The following is a 23,379-nucleotide window of genomic DNA, read 5'->3' as shown; positions in this document are numbered from 1 at the left end:
GAATGAATTCAGTGGCAGGCCAGATTGACAGCTTCTGAAACGCCGGAGCAGGCAGATCATCAATGCCAACAACATGCTCATTATATGTCATCCTAACGAGCTGCTGAGATGTCGGAACAATCACAAGCATGGTTGGAAGGAACAAGTAAAGCAGCAGGGCACCTTAAGAGCTGCTGAAACGCCGGAGCAGGCAAACCATCGATGGCAGCAATTTGCTGAATATAGGCGGATCATCGACACCAACAACACGCACACAAAGTCGTGGGCGAAGGCTAGTGTTTCATACGTTCAGGTGACCAGAGGAGATGTCTGCTCTAGAGAGGAGAGAGGACAACAGAGCAGGAACCATTGCTTCCTCCTGAGGCCTGACTTTTTTCCATTCAAGAAAGGCATCTTAAACACACACAATAGATCCACTATAACAACATCTTGGGGCAGTGAGTTTCATAGTCTCACTGCTCTTATAGTAAAGAAACCCCATCTTAAAGAAGATCCAACAAACAGAACTTGGGGTCAGCTGGGCATATGTCTTGTGTTACAAGTCAGCAAATCCTGAGGGGTGTAATTTGAAGCTCTTAGGCCCCAATGCAGAATCTGTAATGAGATCCTATCTGCCAAAAGATTTATGTAGAAAGCAAACCAGGCAGGTACAGATGTATACTTGTCGATATTGGATCAGAGAAATACACCCACACAAGGTCTAGCACAGAAGGCTCATAAGCCAAAGATTGTGGAAAATGTTAGCGCTAAACTGAAGAAGAATAAGATAAGTAAGCTATCTATTACCATAAATCTGGAAAGGATCTGCCTAATCTCCAAAGAAATTATAACGTTCAGATGCAGCCAAGGAGCAAATATGACAATCACTGGAGAAAGGCAAAGGTTGTTGAGAAACTGGGTCCTTGGTCCTTGGGGTTAATCATGGGGGTGTAGATTAGAATCATGTACATATGAAAACACAAGAGAAAGTGCAGACTGACGGACACTGCAGGTTATGAAAATGGCTACTGATGACAGACACTGTTATGAAGATGGATACTGATGATGGATATCACTCCTAATGCTGCTATTAACTTCACTACAGCCGCACTACAGCTGCATTACACGTCACAGGGACAAGTGACGTGTAATGTAGTTGCCCAAAGTTTGGTAGGCGAGTGCAGGGTGGAGCCAAGACCCCCTGCATGTCCTGCATAGTACTAGAATCCCGGACATACAGCGGGTCCCGGCTCAAACACTTTGCTCAACTTATCCCGATGAGCAACAACCAAGCGTCAACAACCGCAGACTGGTGCAACATGCCCCGTGGCCCGGTACTGGTCTGCGTACCGGCGGTTGGAGACCCCTGGCCTAGAGAGTGACTGAGCATTTGTGTCCACCAGCTCTACAGGTGAACATACAAATGCTTTACTCCAGTGGTCCTCAAACTTTTTAAAAAGGGGGCCAGTTCACTGTCACTCAGACCATTGGAGGGCAAATATATAGTTAAAAAAAAAAAAAAAGATTATTCGCTACACAGTAGCTCCTCCACAGCATTATACGCTTCACACCAGGCCCCCCTTCAATATTTAATGCTCCAAAGTACGCTTCCCCACACACAGTATTATATGCTCCTCAGTACGCCCCCCCACAGTATTATATGCTCCTCAGTACGCCCCCCCCATACACACAGTATTATATGCTACTCCGTACGCCCCCCACAGTATTATATGCTACTCAGTACAACACACAAACACTCACTCTATTATACTTAACCATGAAGAGCTGCTGCACGTTCTCCTCCTCCTTCAGACTACAGGCCCTGATGACTTACATCATCGAGCTTGGGTCGAGGCATAGGTAACATTCTGCAGTCAGTGTAGGCCACATTTGGTGGACCGCGGCCTGCACTGACTGCTTTCAGCTGTTCTTGCATTTGCACATAGAACTGAAAGCAGCAATCACTCTCTAACGGGGAATCTTGTACCGCATTCCCCATTAGTGAGTGATCTGGGCGACGGTTCACAGGCCACATGCAGTGGGCTGGAAAATGTCCTCGGTGGACCACATGTGGCCACGAGCCATAATTTGGGAACCCCTGCTTTACACTATGAACACCAGGTGGCGCTATACTATATAACAAAATGTTCTAACTGTTGACAAGATCATTGGTCTTTTCTATGCTGCATACAATGAATAAAATATTTAAGGATATGACAATCTTTAATTTCCTAATCTGCACAATAGAGTTTAAGCATTGCCGCGGGCACCACCGTCACATATTATTTCAGATACAGATTTATGTAGTTTAGGGCAGGGAATCTTTTTTCTTTAAAGATACTGAAACACTTAACACTCTGTGATGTTTCTTGCAAATAAAAAAAAACAAACTTTTTTGGTCTTTAATGGTCATTAAGATTAATAGCCTGAGAGATGAATGCAGAAGCGCCATGTCAGAGCTCAGCCTGGCTGGATCTTCACTTCCCATCTAATTAATGTATAAAGCCGGACATTGACATTTCTCCTGCAGCCTCCCTGGGAAGTGATTCATACTAAGTCAAGTTTATAGTAAGAATTGCTGATTTTATGGCATCATGTAACCTGGGCTGGTTGTAAATATGCAGGTTAATCATATAATAAAAAGGATTACCTACAGTTTAATGATTCCCTATAGAAAACAGATTGCATACTGTACTTAGAGATTCACAAAAAACTGCTGATTTAGGCAGTTTCTCACAGATTTTTTTTACTTTTTTATACTCTGAAGTTAGAGGTTAGTGTATAGTCTATAGTAAAATACTGTTAAAGTCTGGTTTTGCATTTTTTGCTGTCAGAGAATCTTTTTAAAGGGATTCTATCATTTGTAAATTGCACTTGTAGATAAACATATGCCTGAAAAAGGGCTCGTTCACATCTGCGCCCCGGTCTCCGTTTTGCAGGTTTCCGTTTCCTGCCCGAAACTGGACAGGAGACGGAAACCTGCAGGCGTTTTTCAAACCCATTCATTTGAATGGGTTTGAAAAGTGTCCGGCCGTGAACGCCTGTGAGTGTTTTGTGCTCTCTGCGATGAAACCATTCTTTTTTTAACTGGACATAAAGTCGGACATGGAGGACTTTGTGTCCAGTTAAAAAAAAAAACGGTTTTGCCACAGAGAGCACAAAACGTTCAACGGTGCTCACAGCCGGACACGCATGGTCTGCCAGGTTTCCGTCTAAAAATGGAAATCGGGCGCTGGTGTGAACCCAGCATAACCTTTAACATAGCTATACGGGTGCTGCCACTACTACTACAACTGACCCCACGGTTTCTTTTAAAAACAAAAAAGTTGTATATGTAAATCAGCCTCACGGTGCACCTGGGCATTCTCCAGGGCCTCCGAGAACATCCCCCGTCATACCTCTGAAAACACCCCTCCACTATGTGTGCTTCATATGCCCTCCTCCTCCAGACATTCTGTACCGCTCTGTCTACTCCATTCTCACTCTGGCTGTTGAAATCTTGGGCATACGCAGTACCGCTCTGTTCTGGAGGAGGACAGCATACGGAGCACAAGCAGTGGAGGGGCATTTTCAGAGGTATGACGTGGGGGGGGGGGGCTCAGAGGCGCTCCGTGGGGCTGTTTTACATCATTACAACTTTTTCTTTTTTAAAAGAAACCGTGGGGTCAGTTGCAGTAGTAGAGGCAGTACCTGAATAGTTATTTTAAAGGCTATTCAGGCATATGTTTAGCTAAAAATGAATCCCTTTAAGTAAGCAGCAGGCTCTGGGTAAGATTTTCTTTTATGGTGTTTTCTCAATTGCCTTCTCTAAAGGACTTCTAAACACCAGGAATAACATACATTTGTCTGGCAGTGTTCACTAGAATAGAGGTGCAGCAAATATGGGATCGGCAAATCCAGGCCTGCTCATATTGTAGGGACCACCAAAGGGCCAGAGCTAGCACAAGAGATCTGGGGTACAATAATCTCAGTCTAGTCTCTAGACTAACGCCACTTTCAATTGTATCAGATGCCAATATTAATAGGATACAACTCATGGTAAAGCCATAGGCTTCATGCCATTCCCTTCTTAGTGTTGTAGACCACAAGCCATTTGGCCAGGACCATGGATGGGACATCAGCAGCCCAGCACAGGCAGAAAAGACCGCACTTGTCTAGGGATTGGGGTTAGCTGAGTATAATTTTTAGTTTTTTACTTAGGTACAACAATTGTGCAGTTTTTGGCCCCCCATCAGGTGTTTATGTTTAAGCCATAAAAACCTTAACCCCAGACAGGCCCTTTAATTTACCATACTTAGACACAAAAAGGTATGTCCGCTATGCTGCTAACAGCCCCCTCAGCAACATATAAGTGGTTTAGTAGCAAAATTGGGAAACTCATTTTAACTTAACAATGATATGGAGCCAACCGGTGCCTGTAGCAGAACCAAACTAAATAAAAGTTATTGCAATATTTATTTCTCAGTAACAACAAAAGGAAATGTTGCAAAGCCACAGAAGTCTATAAATAGAAAGCTTTGGACACCTCATCTTGCTTTGGATAAATGAATATCCTCAAAACTTGCTAAAGTCATCCATGGGCTAGATTTATCTTGATTTAAATAAGTCCATATAAAGATATTGCACAGCATCAAATATAGTGAACCCAGCCAAACCTATGTGAGATTGATGTCCTACCCAAAGGCTGAGCACCAGCATGTGTAGCCACAGATCATCCCGATTATGTTTACGCTACATTTAGCATCCCGCTGATGTTAATACCGTATCACAGTTATGTTTTCAGCAGGTCCAGAGGAAAAATTCAATCTGCCCTTGACAAAGGTAATTTGACTCTGTGAAGCTGCAGATAGGAACAGCACAACTAAGCTACTTATTATCAGCAGGTCACAAAATGCGCAGGTCACCACAAACAGATCAATGCTCCCATTAAGAAAAATGAAAATATATCCAGAACTTGTGTAGCTGGGACATGAATGCACTTTTAGTATAATCCAGTATTACCTTCACAATTTTCCTAACGTCTTGCCTCGCTCAGGTTTTTATCTTCAAGGTATAAAAGCGGCATTTTGCAATGAAGTGAATCTATGATATACTTATTTTAGGGTCCTACTCAGTGTTACAGTCATGCATACTTCAGAGTTGTAATAGAATTGCCAATTAGGTAGTTCCCAATTGATGGCATTGGCAAGCTGGAGTACTACAGGTATTGGCAGATCAAAAACAGAATGCAAACCAAGTTAGCTATATTCCAACACCAATCTGGTTAGAAGAGTGTAAGGCATTGGCCAAGGTTCTCATCAGAGGTCGCCGCAATACAGGTTGGACTTTACAGACCGAAACCCAGGTTACACCTAAAAACTGGTGACAGAAAATAGAAGCACTTGTGGACTATAGATCAGATAAGCTAACCTACAGCAAACCGAGCACAATATACAAGTCAGGTGAAAACCAAGAAATGAGGAGTATCCACAGATGTATCCAAACGAATAGCAAAATCCAAGCCAGGGTTGAGTCCATGAGTTCACTGATAAAGCCAGATTAGCAAGAAATCAGATAACCAGAAAAGCAAGCCAAAATCAGTAGCCATAGATAGAACTGGAAGCGGGATAAGTTCTGAGAATAAACCTAATGCAATATAATTGCAGGCATCTGAGAAGTCTCAAGGCTACGTCTAAATACTCTGCTTAGGTCAGGATTGGACAATGCGGTGGCAATCCCATTGGCTCTCTGTCTCAAAGCTGACCCAGCCAGAGTCTGACTGGTAGGCATAGCAATCCCTTACCAAATAATTAATTTTACAAGGGAAAGTCCTATCTCATCAGCCAGGAATTTAGTTTTCCAGTATATGAGGACAGCTTAAATCTATTAGAGCAACTCTCATCTGGCTCAGAAGAGAGGAGTGTCAAGAGGCAGACCACTATTTAATTCAATATTTTCCCCCCCAAGATGTATGGACAGTGACCCACCATGCGATCATGAAGACAACCACTTTGACCTTATCTTAGATGGTCTTTGATGAGTTAGGGCTATCAGTTAGTCCTGTTTCATGGCAGAGCTGGAGTCCTGGGTATGGGCATGTCATGAGCCATAGGTTTGAATGTTCCTCTTTGCATGAGTTAACCACATAGAGCATGTATGTTCTTCCCATGTTTGCATGGACCTTCCTTCCACAAAACAGAATATAATGAATACATTATGTCCCCACCTCTCAATGGGGCAGATTTATTAAGACTGATATATCATACGGAATGAGGGAACGAGTGATTTATGAGGAGGTTCTGGCCTCTTTATATATCAGCTGCATGTCTCGGCACCAGAATGGATATCTACTGTTAGAAACTGGTGTGAGTTATAAAAAAATATATTGAGCTAAGTTTCCCCCCCAGTCCTGGTCTGCTCTGCTTCCTGCTTGCCCACATTTGTATAATATAGTGAGTGGGATGCAGAATAGGGGTTGTGGTGCACATTTAGTGTGCCACAGTATTATCCTTTGTGGGAAGGTGACAGGCAGAGTGCTGGAGTCCAAATATATCAGCCCTGATATATGTGTGGTCCAGGGTGGATCTGGAGTAGGCCTCAGCACATGTGTAGATCCTTGGCTCACTACTGGGCCAGAAAAAGGTTGCAGCTCCTGTATTGCAGTGCAGTTCCATGGGGTGAAAGGAGGTGTGTGGTTCTGTCCTGTAACCCTGAGACCAGTGAGACAATATTGCGCTTGTTTTGTACATGTGGATAGAAGTAAACCACATGTACAGTTAGGTTAACCTAGTATATAGTTAGTTGCTCAGACGAGCAGGTTTTTATTTATTTATTTTCTTTTTTTGCCTGAAGGTAAGGCTGTATTTTGTTTAGTTTATTTTGTGCCTGAAGTCAAGGTTTATTTTCCTGTTTTTCTAAATAAACCAGTTTACTGTCCCTGTCTTGACTGTTTGGGTCCACACCACTGCTTCTACCGATCTAACTTCACCACACCTTCTATGCCAGAAAGCTGGTACAGAGGGATTGATACATTTCCTCCATTGTCTCCATTTTCTTGCTATCTTTTACTTATTTAACTTTTGCCCTGAAAGCTGATAAGTGCAAATATTTAGTGTAATGACGCATATAGCTTACTGCCCATACGTTCTGTTTAACAACCATAAAGTGCAAATAACAACATCATATCTTCCAGAAAGGAAATCCTTGGAGAAAACCAGTAGGGAAGGCTTCTGCTGTTCCAGTCTCCTTACTAATGTGATAAGACCTTTTATGCATTTCTGAAGTCAATCATAAACCACTTACAGTTTTAAGAGCTTAATATCTTACATAATGCAAGAACCGGCCAGCATTGTCCTAATGAACTTCTCTGGAAGTGAATGCCTGATTGTGTTCCCATTTACTGTTCCGTATACCGCATGCTGTGGTGGTGTTGATAACATAAACTCCTATGCGTACAATGGCAAACCAGATCTGTATAGTCTTTACCCATGCAAATTTTAAAGTGCTTTTCCCATTCCACTGAATGAACAAAAACATTAGTATTGATTTGCTCTTATCCGTCACACTGCTAAACATTAAATCCAGCATTTACATGGCTTGTATAAGCTTTTCTTAGCTTATATTCAGCTTTTCATACATATATGGCCACCATTACTGCTCCTCCATAGGTTATCTGTATACTAACGGTATGTGATCTGAAATGGTATGGAAAAAAATGTTGCAAAGTAAGAATGCTTTCAAAAATAGAAGGGATAATGGTTTATTTTTTGCCAATTACAACATTAAATGAATGAACAAAAGAGAAATCTAAATCCCATCAATATTTGGTGTGACCAACCTTTGGAGGAGAAGTCACCTCTAGAGATGAGCGAACACTGTTCGGATCAGCCGTTCCGAACAGCACGCTCCTATAGAAATGAATGGAAGCACCTGGCACGTACAATTTGCCGGCGGCCGGTCGCCGTGCCGGGTGCTTCCATTCATTTCTTTGGGAGCGTGCTGTTCGGAACGGCTGATCCGAACAGTGTTCGCTCATCTCTAGTCACCTCCAACACAGAGTTCTGATCTCAACATCTTCCAGTCTGTCTGGGATTACATGAAGAGACAGAAGGATATGAGCAAGTCTACATCCACAGAAGATTTGTGCTTAGTTCTCTAAGTCTCCATGCCTGGAACAACCTCTCTGCGGAGTTCCTTAATAAACTAATTAAAATTGTACGTATCTAAAAGAAGTTATGGAAGCCAAAGTGGGCCATCACACCAAATACTGATGGGATTTAGATTTCTCTCTTTTTGATTCACTTTATTTGGTTAATTGACAAAATAAAGTATTAACCCTTCTATTCTTCAAAACATTCCTACTTTGCAGCATTTTTCCTATACCTTCCTTGCACCTTTGTACAGTTCTGTATAATGGATGTCATGCAGATGTCTCCAACCTTGACTAATTTGGTGATGAGTGTAATATACTGTATACCTTCTAAACCAGAACATAAAGGGTGACTGGTAATAATGTAGTATGTTGAATCAGTGATCTCTCCAATTGCCATAAGAAGACATAAGAAGATAGGAAGGAATCTTCCACTTAGTGGTGGATTGGGTCTGTGCCATTAACAGAGTGGTTTTTCCTTGTGTTAATGGAGCTAGGCCTTTATTTAATCCACTATGTTACTACAAAACCACTACTGAAATAGGTTAAGGGCATAAATAAGGTTCAGGAGGGAAATGTTTTTAATTAAAAACTAAACACTAAAACATGGGGGCACAATCTGAAATCAGTTTGGAGAAGATCAGAAGCAAAGTCAGGAAATGTGATGTCTAGCAGATGTAGTTGGAATATCTACAGTATTAGTCCAAGGATGCCTGGGATAAATACATGACTATCCTAAGAGATAATGGGCATAATGTAAGGGCAGTCTAGGGGGTGCTAATTGGCCTTTTTCTGTTGTCAATCTTCTATGTTTTTATGTTGATTCAATCCAAAATCCCAAGTTATCAAAATGCTTAAAAGTAGTAATGTTCTGTCACTCAGTATATTTGCCTTTTCTTTTGTGGATGAAATAAAATTGGAAGTGCCAGAATTTTTGTCTACTATCAAAACCCTTAACATGTTGCAATGTACAAAACAAACACAGGATGGCCACACATAGATGAACATGGAAAAGACATCTTGTGCAAAATTTTGCAAAATTTTGCAAAATTGTATTTTTTCGAAAGCTGGTCACACAAATCTGGACATGTATATTAAAGAGAAAATGCAAAGAAGGACATAACTGCATAACTAAAACTTGCTAAATACATTGTGGGATTAGGGCACCTCAGGCCCACCTGGAGAAATAATTCTATCCATTTATAAAGTATATAGAAGAAGTATGTATAGTGTTAATTGCATAGTAATTTTTACTGCCATTGAAAACATACGATATACAGAGTATTAGTGACTTTTCAAGAGGATAACTCAAATCCTATAGCAAGACTTACATTGATCATTCAGTCTGTTCTATAAGCAGCATGTTATAGAGCAGGAGGATCTGAGCATATTGATTTAGTTTTGTGTGAAGAGATTTTTATATATCTTGCTTGGGTTTTTTTTGTTCTTTTTATAATTCTTGCTCATTTGGGTTTAGGAGTCCGGTGGGAGCAATCTGTGTATGCACACTCAGGGGGAGGAAGGGAATCACTGAATAGGACCACCACCGGACCCCTAAGCATTAGAAGAGCAGGAATTAAAAATTATACAAAATGTTATACAATATATATATATATATATATATATATATATATATAGTATATATATATATGGTATATATATATATATATATATGTATATATATATATATATATATATATATATATATATATATATATATTGTACGGGGTTCAGCTCATGCGGTTGGGAACGACAGTGACACCATGCAGACAGGTAGTAGGATAAACAAATCCGGGGGGGGGGGGGTATTTGGTATTTCGGCATAAAACACTGTGCCGGCAAAGTAACAAAACAACAAAACCTAAGCCTTGTCTGGCTCTATCTATACAACAGGTTGCCTCTCTGATCTAGAGCAGGTTGAGTCACCACATTAGCAGGTCAAAGTCCACCCTATACCAGTTTGTCCCAGGAGTGTTTTCCTCACACACTGCGTGTGTGTGTATCAGCCCCCCTCAACTAAGCTTCCTTCCCCAGTAAAATAGCCCTAAGGAAGCTTCAACTGTGAATACACCAGACTCAGGGCAAAACCCCGTGGTGGAGTAAGGGTGTGGACTGGAAGGCTCCCACTACCAACCTGCCCTCCAGTCCAGAAAACCCAGCCCATAATATGGAACAACAGCTCTAGCAGACTATGCTCTGCTAGAACATGATTGCTCTGGCTTTCCTTTATCTCACCTGGCTGAGGAAACCAGGCGAGATATGTACTCCGTCCACCACCTTACCGTACACTTTCCCACAAAATATATATATATATATATATATATATATGCAGAGAGAGAGAGAGAGAGAGAGCGAGAGAGAGCTGATATACAGTTTTGTATGTTACATACTCCCTACTCATCACTGTAACAAATTGCCACGTTTGTGTCAATGCCCGACTACCGTGGTACTTAATGGTGCTAGCACTACTAGGGAAATGAGGTAGGAAAGCTGTCCCTGGGGCTACAATGGCTGACTAGGCCCTGCCTGAGGGTGTTGGTCAGCTGTTCCTGAGCTAAGCTCAGCCCCGACAACTACTGGCTCTCTAAACACGAAGACCTAACAGACAGGTGGGGAGAGAGCTGAAATAGGCTAGGGACTGGGAAACTAGAGGCGGTCACCCCTAGCAAAAGGATAAGTGCAGCAGCAAACAGCACAAGCTAGGATGGGACGTGCTGGAGAACTAACAGGTGCAGCACAACCACCAAACACACAACAGGAAGTGAGGAGAGGAGAAGTGAAGTAGTGAGGAAAGGGTATCACAGGACAAGGGTAAAACAAACCTGAGCTCCAAAACAGAACCACACTAATACCAAAACAGTGACAGGCAGCAAGAAATGCAGGACAGGGGTTGTGTAGAAATGTATGGGAGGGAAAAGCAGACTCTCACGCAGAACACAATCCACACCACTTCCAATTCAGCTCCAGAAACCATACAACTCCAACTATACTCTCCTACTAGACTGGGCCAAGAAACTTAGCTGGTAACCACGAAAACCGGCAAGGACTGAAGCCAGCAGTCAGACTTTTACAGACCCTGGAAAGACCTGATAGGTTGACGACAATTACACACCCCTGAAGCTCGCATCTACTGAGTCACAAAGCAAGCTCAAGTATACACAGTGGCAGAGACCCAACAGTTCAGTGGCAAAGAGAATAGACCAGAGAACCACAGGACACTGTCTCAAATCCCCAGGTGAACACCACCAAAAACACACAACCATTTTATAAACTACTCAGATCCTGCCTCAAATTCCCTTTAAGGCAGAATAGCACACCAGTCCCCAAATTCTAGCCTTGCCAGCCCTTCCCCATAATTTTGTCCTTGCACCGTTCTGCCATATTTGGACATATCCTTATTTATATCTTTCAAGACAGTATTTAGGATCTTTAGTATTCTTAATATGTGCCATATATAGCACTTATCTGGAACATGTCAAGAGTGTGATGATCGTCACATAAGTTATTTTTCCATTATATAAAGATGTACTTGCACTATGTTCTCTTTTATATATTTTACATGGTGGGAAACAAATATATTATCCATCAAACATTGTTATCTAAAAAAAAAACACACACATCACAGATCATTTACCAAATTGCCTTTGCCAAGTCAAGGTGTCCTAGGAGCCCTAACCTTGAGGAAAGCCTAGTGACATTAGATGTTCAAAATTACACCCATACGGCAGGAAGGATTCATGCCCTTATGATGCCAGACTTGACAAGTCACTTCAGATAGGCTTTCACAAATAAATGAAGTCCCTGCCTATATTGCCAATCATACAATACATTATATTTAGCTAGAAAAGTCTTGGATAGACATGGCCATTATTACTACTTTTTTGCAGTTAATTGTAATAAATAAATTATAATGCAAGATTAATAAAATATAAATGTCTATTATAGTTATTTAAACACCATATTAAAATATTCTCCTTTAACAGCTTATCTTTTATTTAAAGGGGTTGTTCAACTCCATGAATTTTTCACAAACCAGCTTACAATGGTGTAAAACAACAAAAGGAATAAAACCCTACTGGTCCCATGGCACTCCAGTGCAGAGGATTCCCTAGTGACGTTCTTCTTGCACCAACGCATTTCAATATAAGTGACCACTGCAAGCAAGCATTGGCTGAAAGGTGACCTCAGCAGTGCCAACACATCATGGCTTCAACAGTAATTGGTTGGAGATCACACGAGATTGACACATGATCACCGGAGCAGGAAGAACAGAGAGAAACAAGGAACCAGGGAAGTGTTAGCATCAGGACACCAGGGAAATTGGTAAGGTGAGCGCTGTATCATTTCTTTTGTCATTTTACACGGAAAAGGGCCTTTCATGTCATGTTTTTTTTTTACATCAATTTAGCATATCCATTTAAGGGATGCAAATAATAAATCGCAAGGGATCCAAATTATGTTCATTTATTTATATAGAGATCAGTGTAAAAAAAAATAGACAAAAATATATGGTATACATTTTGTGTCCTCTCCCCTCCCCTCAAAAAAGTTCAAACAGATCCATTTTTTACATTGATCATCATGTAAACGGATGACTATTCATTTGCATCAATTTAGATCCATTTTTTGCATAAGTTAAAGGGGTTAAATTCATATTTCTAAACTAAGCTAAACACTCTCCCCCTAACATGCTGACTTTACCAAAAATGCATATTTACCCATATCGCCGGAGTGGTCATGTGACTGTCCCAGACACATTTTCTGGTGATGTACCGTTACACCATTTCCAGAAATGGAATGTCACCAATACTAACCCACCACCATATCAGACTTATCCGTCTTCCTTCTGGGCACAGAACATCACTTACTTCAGGGGTGCCAGCTCCTCATCTTCTTGACATCTGACAGCCTCCTACCCCTGCACAATAGAGCCGGAGTGCCGGCTGCCAGCACTCAGGCTCTATTGTGCAAGCGCTGGCAGAAGGCAAGAAGGGTAGGAGGTGGTTTCACAGACCCAGAAGATCTGGACAGGAAGACAGCTAAGTATGATAGGGTGGTGGTCTGAGTTTGTTAGTTAGGAAGGGCTAGCTAGAGAAATAGAGAAGGGATATGATGAATGAGGGAGGGGGAGGGAGTGAGAGCAGGAGGAAGTGTGAGTGAAGAGCAATGCATCATGGTAGTGCTGAACCATGTAAACAAATGCAGAGGATGCCAGGAGCTCCCAGAAAAACTCAGAAATCACTCATAACACTGCTAAGGGTATTTGGGTGCACTTATTAACCGATTGATAGCACTAACAAACCTTTTTTTTTTTTTTTCAATAAAAAAAAAAAAAATTGTCCAGAAAACCTCTTTAATCCCTTGGAATAAGCTCCACGGGGTTTTTCGCCTTCTTCTGGATCAACACTGTTTGGAACTGCAGGGTTTTAGGTTAGACTTGATGGACTGATGTCTTCATCCAACTTCATCTACTATGTAACCATAAAAAATGACACTATTTTATGAGGCTAGATAACCCCGCTAACCAGTTCCAGACTGCCTGTTTACTATATATGTCCTGCAAGGAGGTAGATGTGTGGTAGAAACATGAAATTGCGCAGCTGCAGAACCAGGGATTGGGATGTTACTAGAGCCGGAGCTTCTCTAGAGGTAATAAACCATCCGTGCCTTCCCAATCTCGCTATACACAGTATCACACCATGATGCATTATGGATTCTTTTATATAAGGTTCCGCTATTTGCGTCTCATGGTCATTGATGAAAAGAGGATGCTGGCATTGAGAAATGGTGAAGGAGCGAACATTACATTGTGCTCTTTTATAGCAACACAACCATCATTTACAGACAGAAGGCTTCTGTAGTTCTGTACGGGAATACTGTCAATACTTTTGATGTAGCTAAAGGTTTTCTGTTAAAATTATAATCTCTCTTCAAACAACAATCCAAATCCAGTTGAATGAAAACAGAGCTCCCTCCCATAGCAGAACATATAAATGGATGTCACCTCTGGTAGTGTCAGACAGCTTCATTTTCAGCAGTTATAAGAGCTAACTGAAATCTTAAAGGCGTTATTCAGGATTATATAAACATGGCTGTCTTAATTCAGAAAGAGCGCCATTTCCTTTTCTCATTGAGGTGACATCACATCTGTTGGTTTCTTGGACTTGTTACAGCTCAGTCCCTTTCAAGCAATTAGATGTGACCAATAGACGAATAGACCAATAGGAGAGAAAGTGGAGGTCATTCTGCAACAATGCAGCCATACTTTCTACTCCTTGTAAGGGTCTCATTGCCAAATTACCCCACTAAAAAGGCTGAGACCATTAAAGAGGACCTTTCACCACTTTTGGGCACATGCAGTGTTATATACTGCCAGAAAGCCTATAGACGAGCATTATCAGGGAGGGAGGGGGCGTTCCTCCCCGCTCCACAGCACAGCGCGATTGGCGCCGCGAGGCAGAAGGACGTCTCTGGCTAATGGTCAGAAATGCCCTTCTGACCATAGAGCACTATGGTACCGGCACCGTAAGCTCTTTACACCAGGCACAGATCGGGAAAGCCGACAGTGCGCTGAACTCAGCGCACTGTCGGCTTTCTGGCAGTATATAACACTGCATGTGCCCAAAAGTGGTGAAAGGTCCTCTTTAAGCAGAGGTTAAAAAGCAAAAGGACATAGTAACATGACATACAAGTAGCTCAAAGCTGGATTATCCCTATGCCATCAGCAGAAAAGGAAGAAATAGCTGGGTAGTAGCCATAGCATGATATTCCCTATCTCTGTCAGCTGGTAAGTCACATTTTTTATAAAAATATTTAGTGCTTTCCTTTTCCACGCACAAAGGTAAAAAATGTGTCATGATCTCAAGGCTTAGGGCTAATAAAAGGTATTTATGGACTTTTTTTTATTACACAGCTGCTATGTGGATTAATCGTCCTTTGGAAATAATATGACTGGCCACAACTACGGGAAGAAGATGGGATATTTGGATACTGTATAATAAAAATCAAGAAAACCTTATTAAAAATCCTGAAATATGGAACATTTGATATCACCATTTACATTACCATCAGTTTAATTTTCGAAATATTAAGAAATGCATTATTTTTGTTAGGTTCAGAGGGTTTCTTGATTCATAGATAATGTAAGGGAATTGCTAGTTGTGTAATTCCCTGTTGCGCTGCTGGAACAATGGAAGACGGGAAAGACAGAGACAGTGAGCCCTAAACTTGACCCAGCCCTACCTACTTGCCAGACCTGCTCTAGACGACGAACAGCAACTTGGCAACTGTCATTCTCTTAGTAAGTATAACAAAGAACAAGACAAACAGCACAGAAGCAGAGTCAGCAAGCCAAAGAGTCGGTAACAGTTAATCAACGTAGTACAAAATCGAAATCCAAGAGAATAGTCAAACGGAAGCAGAGGTCAGAATTTAGAATACAATAATAAAAGAAAGAGAAGAAGGGAAGTAATTATATCAGCAGAATCACAAACATTTAGCTTATAGACCTAAAAAGGGAAAAAACAAAGGAAAAGAAAGCAAAAGTTCAGTGAACAACATTAGAGAAAAAAACACGTTTTTGCTGCGTCTTAGTCTGCGTTTCGTTACATGCAGATTTTGCCTAAAAGAGTTTTCCAGTAATAATAAAAATTATAGCAAGCTATTCTAATTTAAATAAAAATCTTATATGCGCACCTTTTAAAATTAGCACCATTCCATACAGTAGGTCATTGGCCCCCTGCTGGGAAACCTAGCGGCTCAAAGCTGCAAACACTGGGGCAGATTTATGAAGACTGGCATAATTAATGCCAGTCTTCATAACCTTTGAACAAGGGTAGAGTGCACCTCAATAGTGACAAGGCACACACCTCACAAATCAGGGGCACCCTGTGCCTGGCCATACTCTTGCACGAGGAATCTGCACTAGCACACAACTGGCGTAGATTTCCAGCATCATTTACACCAGATTTCTGGCCCTCTTCCCTGCACACACACCCTTGTCATGCCCTTTTCTGAGAAAGCGGCAAAGGTGGAACAGAAATGAAAAAGTTGCACTTTTTTTGTGCAAAGCCATTATTTGTGCAAAATATAGCAACTTTTTATGCTTCGTATACCAGAAAACTGACCGACTGACTTTAGATGTACCATATGTAGCTACAATATGTTGATGCTATGGCCAGTGATGTGAATGGTGCCTTGCCTAAAAGGTGAGTATATTGGTTAGGTCAAATATTGTTGGCGAATTGGAAAATGTATTCTGCATTAGCTTCTCTTTTTCAATAATAAGGCTATTTATTTCTGCACAATTCTGGTAACTATCTGTACAGGTAGAAGAAATCACATAAAGATGCTCTGATTTTACTAAAACGGTAGGAGGGAATCCAGGGACGCAGACAAATGATCAAATAATGTACGTGAAATGCACCCTAGGAAACCAGACAAACCAGCTGTTACAAGAAAATGGTTGCTGCTTTGAGGACACAAGAGTAATAAACCAGTAAAGGAGTTAATTGAATAACACCTACGGATCAAATAATTCTGAGCATGCTGCACAAAGCTGCGGAAAGGTCAGAAAAGATCAGTGATTTCTGTATCAGTGTTTGCTGTTCATTGAAGGGATACGGGAAGACTAATTCTAATAACACAACATGCAAAATCCAAAAAAATGCTAAGCTTCAAGTCTCTTTCTATTGTCTGTATGGTTATTAGGATATAGATGGAATGAGAAACAGCAGAATTCTCTGTACTGACTAAAATGAGTATACAAAAAATATTTATATATAATTGGCATCAATAATGGCTTTACAGTATCTTTTTTTTTAATATAAATCCATAGAGCAGGTGAAGATAACAAACTTTGATGAAAAAATGTACTATATCTTCAGTTATTTTCACCCTTCTGCCACTGATGAAATCTGTACAATAGAAGTCTATGCAGAGGGGAGGAGACCTTGTCAAAACAGGGAGACATCTGCACTGTAGAGAGACAGTTTTTTTTTTTTTTTTTTTTTTTTTAATAACAGAGCTGGGTTATCAAGAATTAATATGCCACCTTCTCCTCATTTAATGCTGTAGATGGTCTCACGTCTACCTCTCTCCCTTTCCTCCTCCCCCTCCCCTCTCTATAGACTGCATTGTAAACTAATCTGCCTGTGTACTATGTATTTATGTAAAAATAAATTAAATAATACTTAAGCTTTAAAACTGGATATGGATGACCTACCTTAAGCTATGTGTCCATTATCAGATGGGTGGTGTGAACAGGCAGGTGGGGAAGTTGTGGATGGCAGGTATCTGCCACTGAGGTTGCTAATGTCAGTGAGGGAAGTGGCTCTAGTAGGGGTTTGGGAGTTACTGCAAATCCACTCCCATACTCCAGTCCTGCTGACCTGATACCCCCCAGGTGTGTGCAGCATTTATTGTAGTGGAAGCTGCCAGAGAGAGGTTTGTGCTGGAGCAGTACAAGAAGATGCTAGAGTCTATAGAGGACACTGAGATAACTGGAGGGGAAGTCTGCACCAGGTGAGAAGCATCAAACTTTAAATTGTTTCTGTGTACCTAAAAGTAAGCTTATTTTAAGGTAAGTTTACATGTGAATCGGGCCCAATAAAAACATGGACTGTTGAACTACTACTTGCGCCTACATGTGGCTGTATTGTTGGAGGCAAGACTAACTCGAGGGTCCCGTGTTCACAGTGGGGTTCCTACTCTAAGCACCTTTCACCCACACCGGTCATCTGTTCTCAGCACATTAAAGTGAAATGGAGTTGAGCTGCAACAGATCAGTACAACTACTACACAGTGTATGGAGCAGCCTGCTTACAGCTCCATGCACTGTACTCTGAACAACTGATCAGTGGGAATGCTGGGTATGGGATCCCCAGCGATCAGATAGCGATGACCTATCCTTAGGACAGGCAACCAATATAAAGTCTTATAGAGTCCCTTTAAATGCTTTCTAAACTTTAAACAAACTTTGCAATGATCAGTAGAACTCAAGAAACTATGAAATACACTCACCGGCCACTTTATTAGGTACACCATGCTAGTAACGGGTTGGACCCCCTTTTGCCTTCAGAACTGCCTCAATTCTTCGTGGCATAGATTCAACAAGGTGCTGGAAGCATTCCTCAGAGATTTTGGTCCATATTGACATGATGGCATCACACAGTTGCCGCAGATTTGTCGGCTGCACATCCATGATGCGAATCTCCCGTTCCACCACATCCCAAAGATGCTCTATTGGATTGAGATCTGGTGACTGTGGAGGCCATTGGAGTACAGTGAACTCATTGTCATGTTCAAGAAACCAGTCTGAGATGATTCCAGCTTTATGACATGGCATTGCATTATCCTGCTGAAAGTAGCCATCAGATGTTGGGTACATTGTGGTCATAAAGGGATGGACATGGTCAGCAACAATACTCAGGTAGGCTTTGGCGTTGCAACGATGCTCAATTGGTACCAAGGGGCCCAAAGAGTGCCAAGAAAATATTCCCCACACCATGACACCACCACCACCAGCCTGAACCGTTGATACAAGGCAGGATGGATCCATGCTTTCATGTTGTTGACGCCAAATTCTGACCCTACCATCCGAATGTCGCAGCAGAAATCGAGACTCATCAGACCAGGCAACGTTTTTCCAATCTTCAATTGTCCAATTTCGATGAGCTTGTGCAAATTGTAGCATCAGTTTCCTGTTCTTAGCTGAAAGGAGTGGCACCCGGTGTGGTCTTCTGCTGCTGTAGCCCATCTGCCTCAAAGTTCGACGTACTGTGCGTTCAGAGATGCTCTTCTGGCTACCTTGGTTGTAACGGGTGGCTATTTGAGTCACTGTTGCCTTTCTATCAGCTCGAACCAGTCTGGCCATTCTCCTCTGACCTCTGGCATCAACAACGCATTTCCGCCCACAGAACTGCCGCTCACTGGATGTTTTTTCTTTTTCGGACCATTCTCTGAAAACCCTAGAGATGGTTGTGCGTGAAAATCCCAGTAGATCAGCAGTTTCTGAAATACTCAGACCAGCCCTTCTGGCACCAACAACCATGCCACGTTCAAAGGCACTCAAATCACCTTTCTTCCCCATACTGATGCTCGGTTTGAACTGCAGGAGATTGTCTTGACCATGTCTACATGCCTAAATGCACTGAGTTGCCGCCATGTGATTGGCTGATTAGAAATTAAGTGTTAACGAGCAGTTGGACAGGTGTACCTAATAAAGTGGCCGGTGAGTGTATATTCCAACAGAGAAAAAAAAAACTATTCTTTTTTTCACTTATTTGTCTCTTTTCCTACTGCAGAGGTAGCAGATTTTAGAAAATTCTACAAAGAGGGGAGGATGAAATGTGAGCAAGAGCTGCGTGAAAGTGGAGAGATACGGACACAGGTTGATGGAACTTAATAGTAAGCTTCTATCTCACCCCAAAAGTGTTATGAACATCACTAAAGGTCTACGTACCTTATAATGTCCTAAAAGCAGACTCCACGTACTAACTTAGGAAGAACTGAAAATTATAGAGGGGGTAACTATTACAGATGCAAAATACAATTCACATAAAGGGCTTCTCATGTACGCACTGTACTTTGATGTATGTTAACTTTGTATAAAGGTTAGGTACATTTTAATGGTATGTCCTTATTTTATGCAGAAATTGATCCTATGCACATTTTTAAAATCTTAATATTTTAATTTCTACCCCAGAAAATGCATTGGTTAAATGTGATGAGTAAGAAGAAATGCAGAAGTAACTCCTATTGTAGATTTTACAGGGGGTGGTGGTCCCCCAACAATAAGGCCACAGTAACATAGATATAATTTCATTAAAAGAATGAAATATAAGTTTTATTCTAAATACATTAAAAATGCAATGAACATGTTCACTGGGATGTTGAGCCATCCCAACTCTAGTGGCCAGCTGCGCTAGGTTACGCGGTTGAGTATCCATGGCGTAAACAACCCGATCGAGGTGGTCCCACAGATTCTCGATTGGGTTCAAGTCCGGGAAATTTGCTGGCTAAGGGAGTACGGTTAAACTCATCCTGGTGCTCCTCGAACCACACATGTACACTGCGAGCTTTATGACACGTCGCATTGTCTTGCTGGTAGATGCCATCATCCTGAGGAAAGACAATTTGCACGTAGGGGTGAACATGGTCCGCAAGGATGGATGTATACTTGTGTTGAACCATCTTGCCACAATGATGAGTGCACCCAGATGGCTGATGACACGTGTCTTCTGTGATTGGTTATTTAATCTTGACGTCAAAAGTAGGCGGTGGTCACATTAATATGACTGGACTGTGCATAATAAAGTAAGTTACTACTCCCATCTGATTGTATATGGCACTCTGTATATATAATGTATACAGTCCTATGAAAAAGTTTGGGCACCTCTATTAATTTTAATCATTTTTAGTTTGCAGCAGCCATTTCAGTTTGATATATCTAATAACTGATGGACACAGTAATATTTCAGGATTGAAATGAGGTTTATTGTACTAACAGAAAATGTGCAATATGCATTAAACCAAAATTTGACCGATGCAAAAGTATGGGCACCTCAACAGAAAAGTGACATTAATATTTAGTAGATCCTCCTTTTGCAGAGATAACAGCCTCTAGTCGCTTCCTGTAGCTTTTAATCAGTTCCTGGATCCTGGATGAAGGTATTTTGGACCATTCCTCTTTACAAAACAATTCAAGTTCAGTTAAGTTTGATGGTCACCGAGCATGGGCTATAACAGAATGAAACTAACAACCACTACAAGACTAGTAAACAATGTATATTAGAAATTGTGATATAATAGTGAAACAAAAAATTAGTCAAACAGATCGTCAGCCTGTTCATAGACATATACCATCATTACATATTAACTGATCCATTGGTGTATAGGGGGATAACCCATGCCTACTGAATCCTAATTCTTATGCTGATTTTCATTCGGAATCATATATGCAAGGGTGTAACTACCGTTGTAGCAGCTGCCACAGGGCCCGGGGGCACTAGGGGGCCCGGTGGTAGCTGCTACAGATGCAGATTTTTTATTTTTTTTAAATAGGCCATTACCTGCTGGCGTAACTACACCCCCATTCCTGCTGACAGTGTGCATCTGGGGGCAGAGATGGGGGGACATGAATCTGGGGGAAGAGATGGGGGGACATGAATCTGGGGGCAGAGATGTGGGGACATGAATCTGGGGGCAGAGATGGGGGGACATGAATCTGGGGCAGAGATGGGGGACATGAATCTGGGGGCAGAGATGGAGGGGGCATGAATCTGGGGGCAGAGATGTGGGGACATGAATCTGGGGGCAGAGATGGAGGGACATGAATCTGAGGGCAGAGATGGAGGGACATGAATTTGGGGGCAGAGATGGGGGGACATGAATCTGGAGGCAGAGATGGGGGGACATGAATCTGGGGGCAGAGATGTGGGGACATGAATCTGGGGGCAGAGATGGGGGGACATGAATCTGGGGGCAGACATGGGGGGACATGAATCTGGGGGCAGAGATGGAGGGGGCATGAATCTGGGGGCAGAGATGTGGGGACATGAATCTGGGGGCAGAGATGGAGGGGGCATGAATCTGGGGGCAGAGATGTGGGGACATGAATCTGGGGGGACATGAATCTGGGTGCAGAGATGGGGGGACATGAATCTGGGGGCAGAGATGGGGGGACATGAATCTGGGGGCAGAGATGGAGGGACATGAATCTGAGGGCAGAGATGGAGGGACATGAATCTGGGGGCAGAGATGGGGGACATTCCTTCCTTTCTCACGCACAGCCTGTACACCATATACCCCTCTTACTCATAGGCTGCACCCCCCATTCTGCCCTATGTTAGCAAGAGGAAGGAATGGGTGGTGCAGGCTGTGTGTGAGCAAAGAGGGTGATGTGGGGACTCAGGCTGTGTGTGAGAAAGAAGGGAGAATAGGGTGCAGGCTGTGGGTGAGCAATAGTGTGCATGCTCGCACACAGCTTGCACCCCCATTTCCCCTCTTGTTTATACACACCCTGCACCCCATGTCACCCTCTTATTAAGATATAGCCTGCACGCCCATGCACCCCTCTTGCGGGGGGGGGGGGGGCTATGTCCAAAGTTTTCCACGGGGCCCTGTCATTCCTAGTTATGCCACTGCATATATGGTAACTCAATCTTATATAAAAGGCAGATTGCTGCCGCTTTCCAAGTAGCAGATTTTTTTTTCTTACAAAGCACTAGAAGTACAGCATAGGCAATGGTCACCAAAGGGAGATTCACTTCTACAGCTTGATGTTCATTGAGCAGATCATTTAAGCAGTTGCATTAGGTGTCTAGGAGCTAAAGCCAGACATAAATGATACTGTACAAATCTACTCCATAAGAATGATACATAAATACATAACATGGAACGAATGAACTTGGATTACATAAAATATCATTATACTCATTCTACAGCTCCTAATCCTGCCCTTCCATATATGAGACATAATTCCCAATCTGATGTGTTACAGAAATCATTTCATGCACATGTAACAAGTCCCTCTGAGATATGAGCGGTGCCCTCTGGCATTTAGTTATCTGCCAGTGAAACTGTCCAATGTATTACTGATGAAGAAGAACTTGGCACACATACACATGGCACATTTCTAGAGCAGAGAAATATTTCATCATGGCATAACTCATGTTTACACCTGAAACTAGCAAAGCTTACAGGACAGGCTAGATATAAGAAAATCTGCAAACTGACTGTACATCCAAATAAATTGAAAGTGGTCTGGAATGTTCCACCAAAGCGGTAAAGGAAGGGATTACTTCATTACAGTTAAGTAGGCTTAATACTGTACTAATACATAAGTTAACCCTGTACAGGATGTATAGGTAAAAAGGGAGATACTTTGGAAATATCCACTCAAGGCTGAGGCCCACGTTGAAGAACACAGCTTCTTCTGCTGCAGATTTTGGTGCGTTCGCTTTTTTTTAAAATCAAAGCCAAGGATGGCTAGAGAGAGAATGGGAAAAAATAGGAAGCTCTTATACAATACTTCTCCCTTATGCTCAATCCACTCTTGGCTTTGGCTTAAAACACCGCACCAAAATCTGCAGCAATAGAATCTGCGTTTCCGCAACGTAGGGCTTCGGCCTAAAGGAGTTTTCCCACAATCACAACTGATGTTAGATCGCTTCGGACACCAGAATGGTCAGGATAGAGGTCATGTCATGAATGTTTATGTATTGTCTTTGCTCATATACAGTAGCGCCAACGTATTCGACAGGAAGTCAAGG

General features: G+C 42.0%; 1 protein-coding gene across 1 annotated transcript in view; it reads right to left on the bottom strand.

The window, feature by feature from the left end:
• Positions 1-23,379, bottom strand: part of RAP1GAP2 (RAP1 GTPase activating protein 2) — a 551,082-nt gene that overhangs the window by 420,004 nt on the left and 107,699 nt on the right. The window lies entirely within an intron of this gene.

Source organism: Leptodactylus fuscus, chromosome 2, assembly GCF_031893055.1.
Source record: "Leptodactylus fuscus isolate aLepFus1 chromosome 2, aLepFus1.hap2, whole genome shotgun sequence".
Lineage (NCBI taxonomy): Eukaryota > Metazoa > Chordata > Amphibia > Anura > Leptodactylidae > Leptodactylus > Leptodactylus fuscus.
This window is presented reverse-complemented; position numbering and strand designations above follow the sequence as displayed.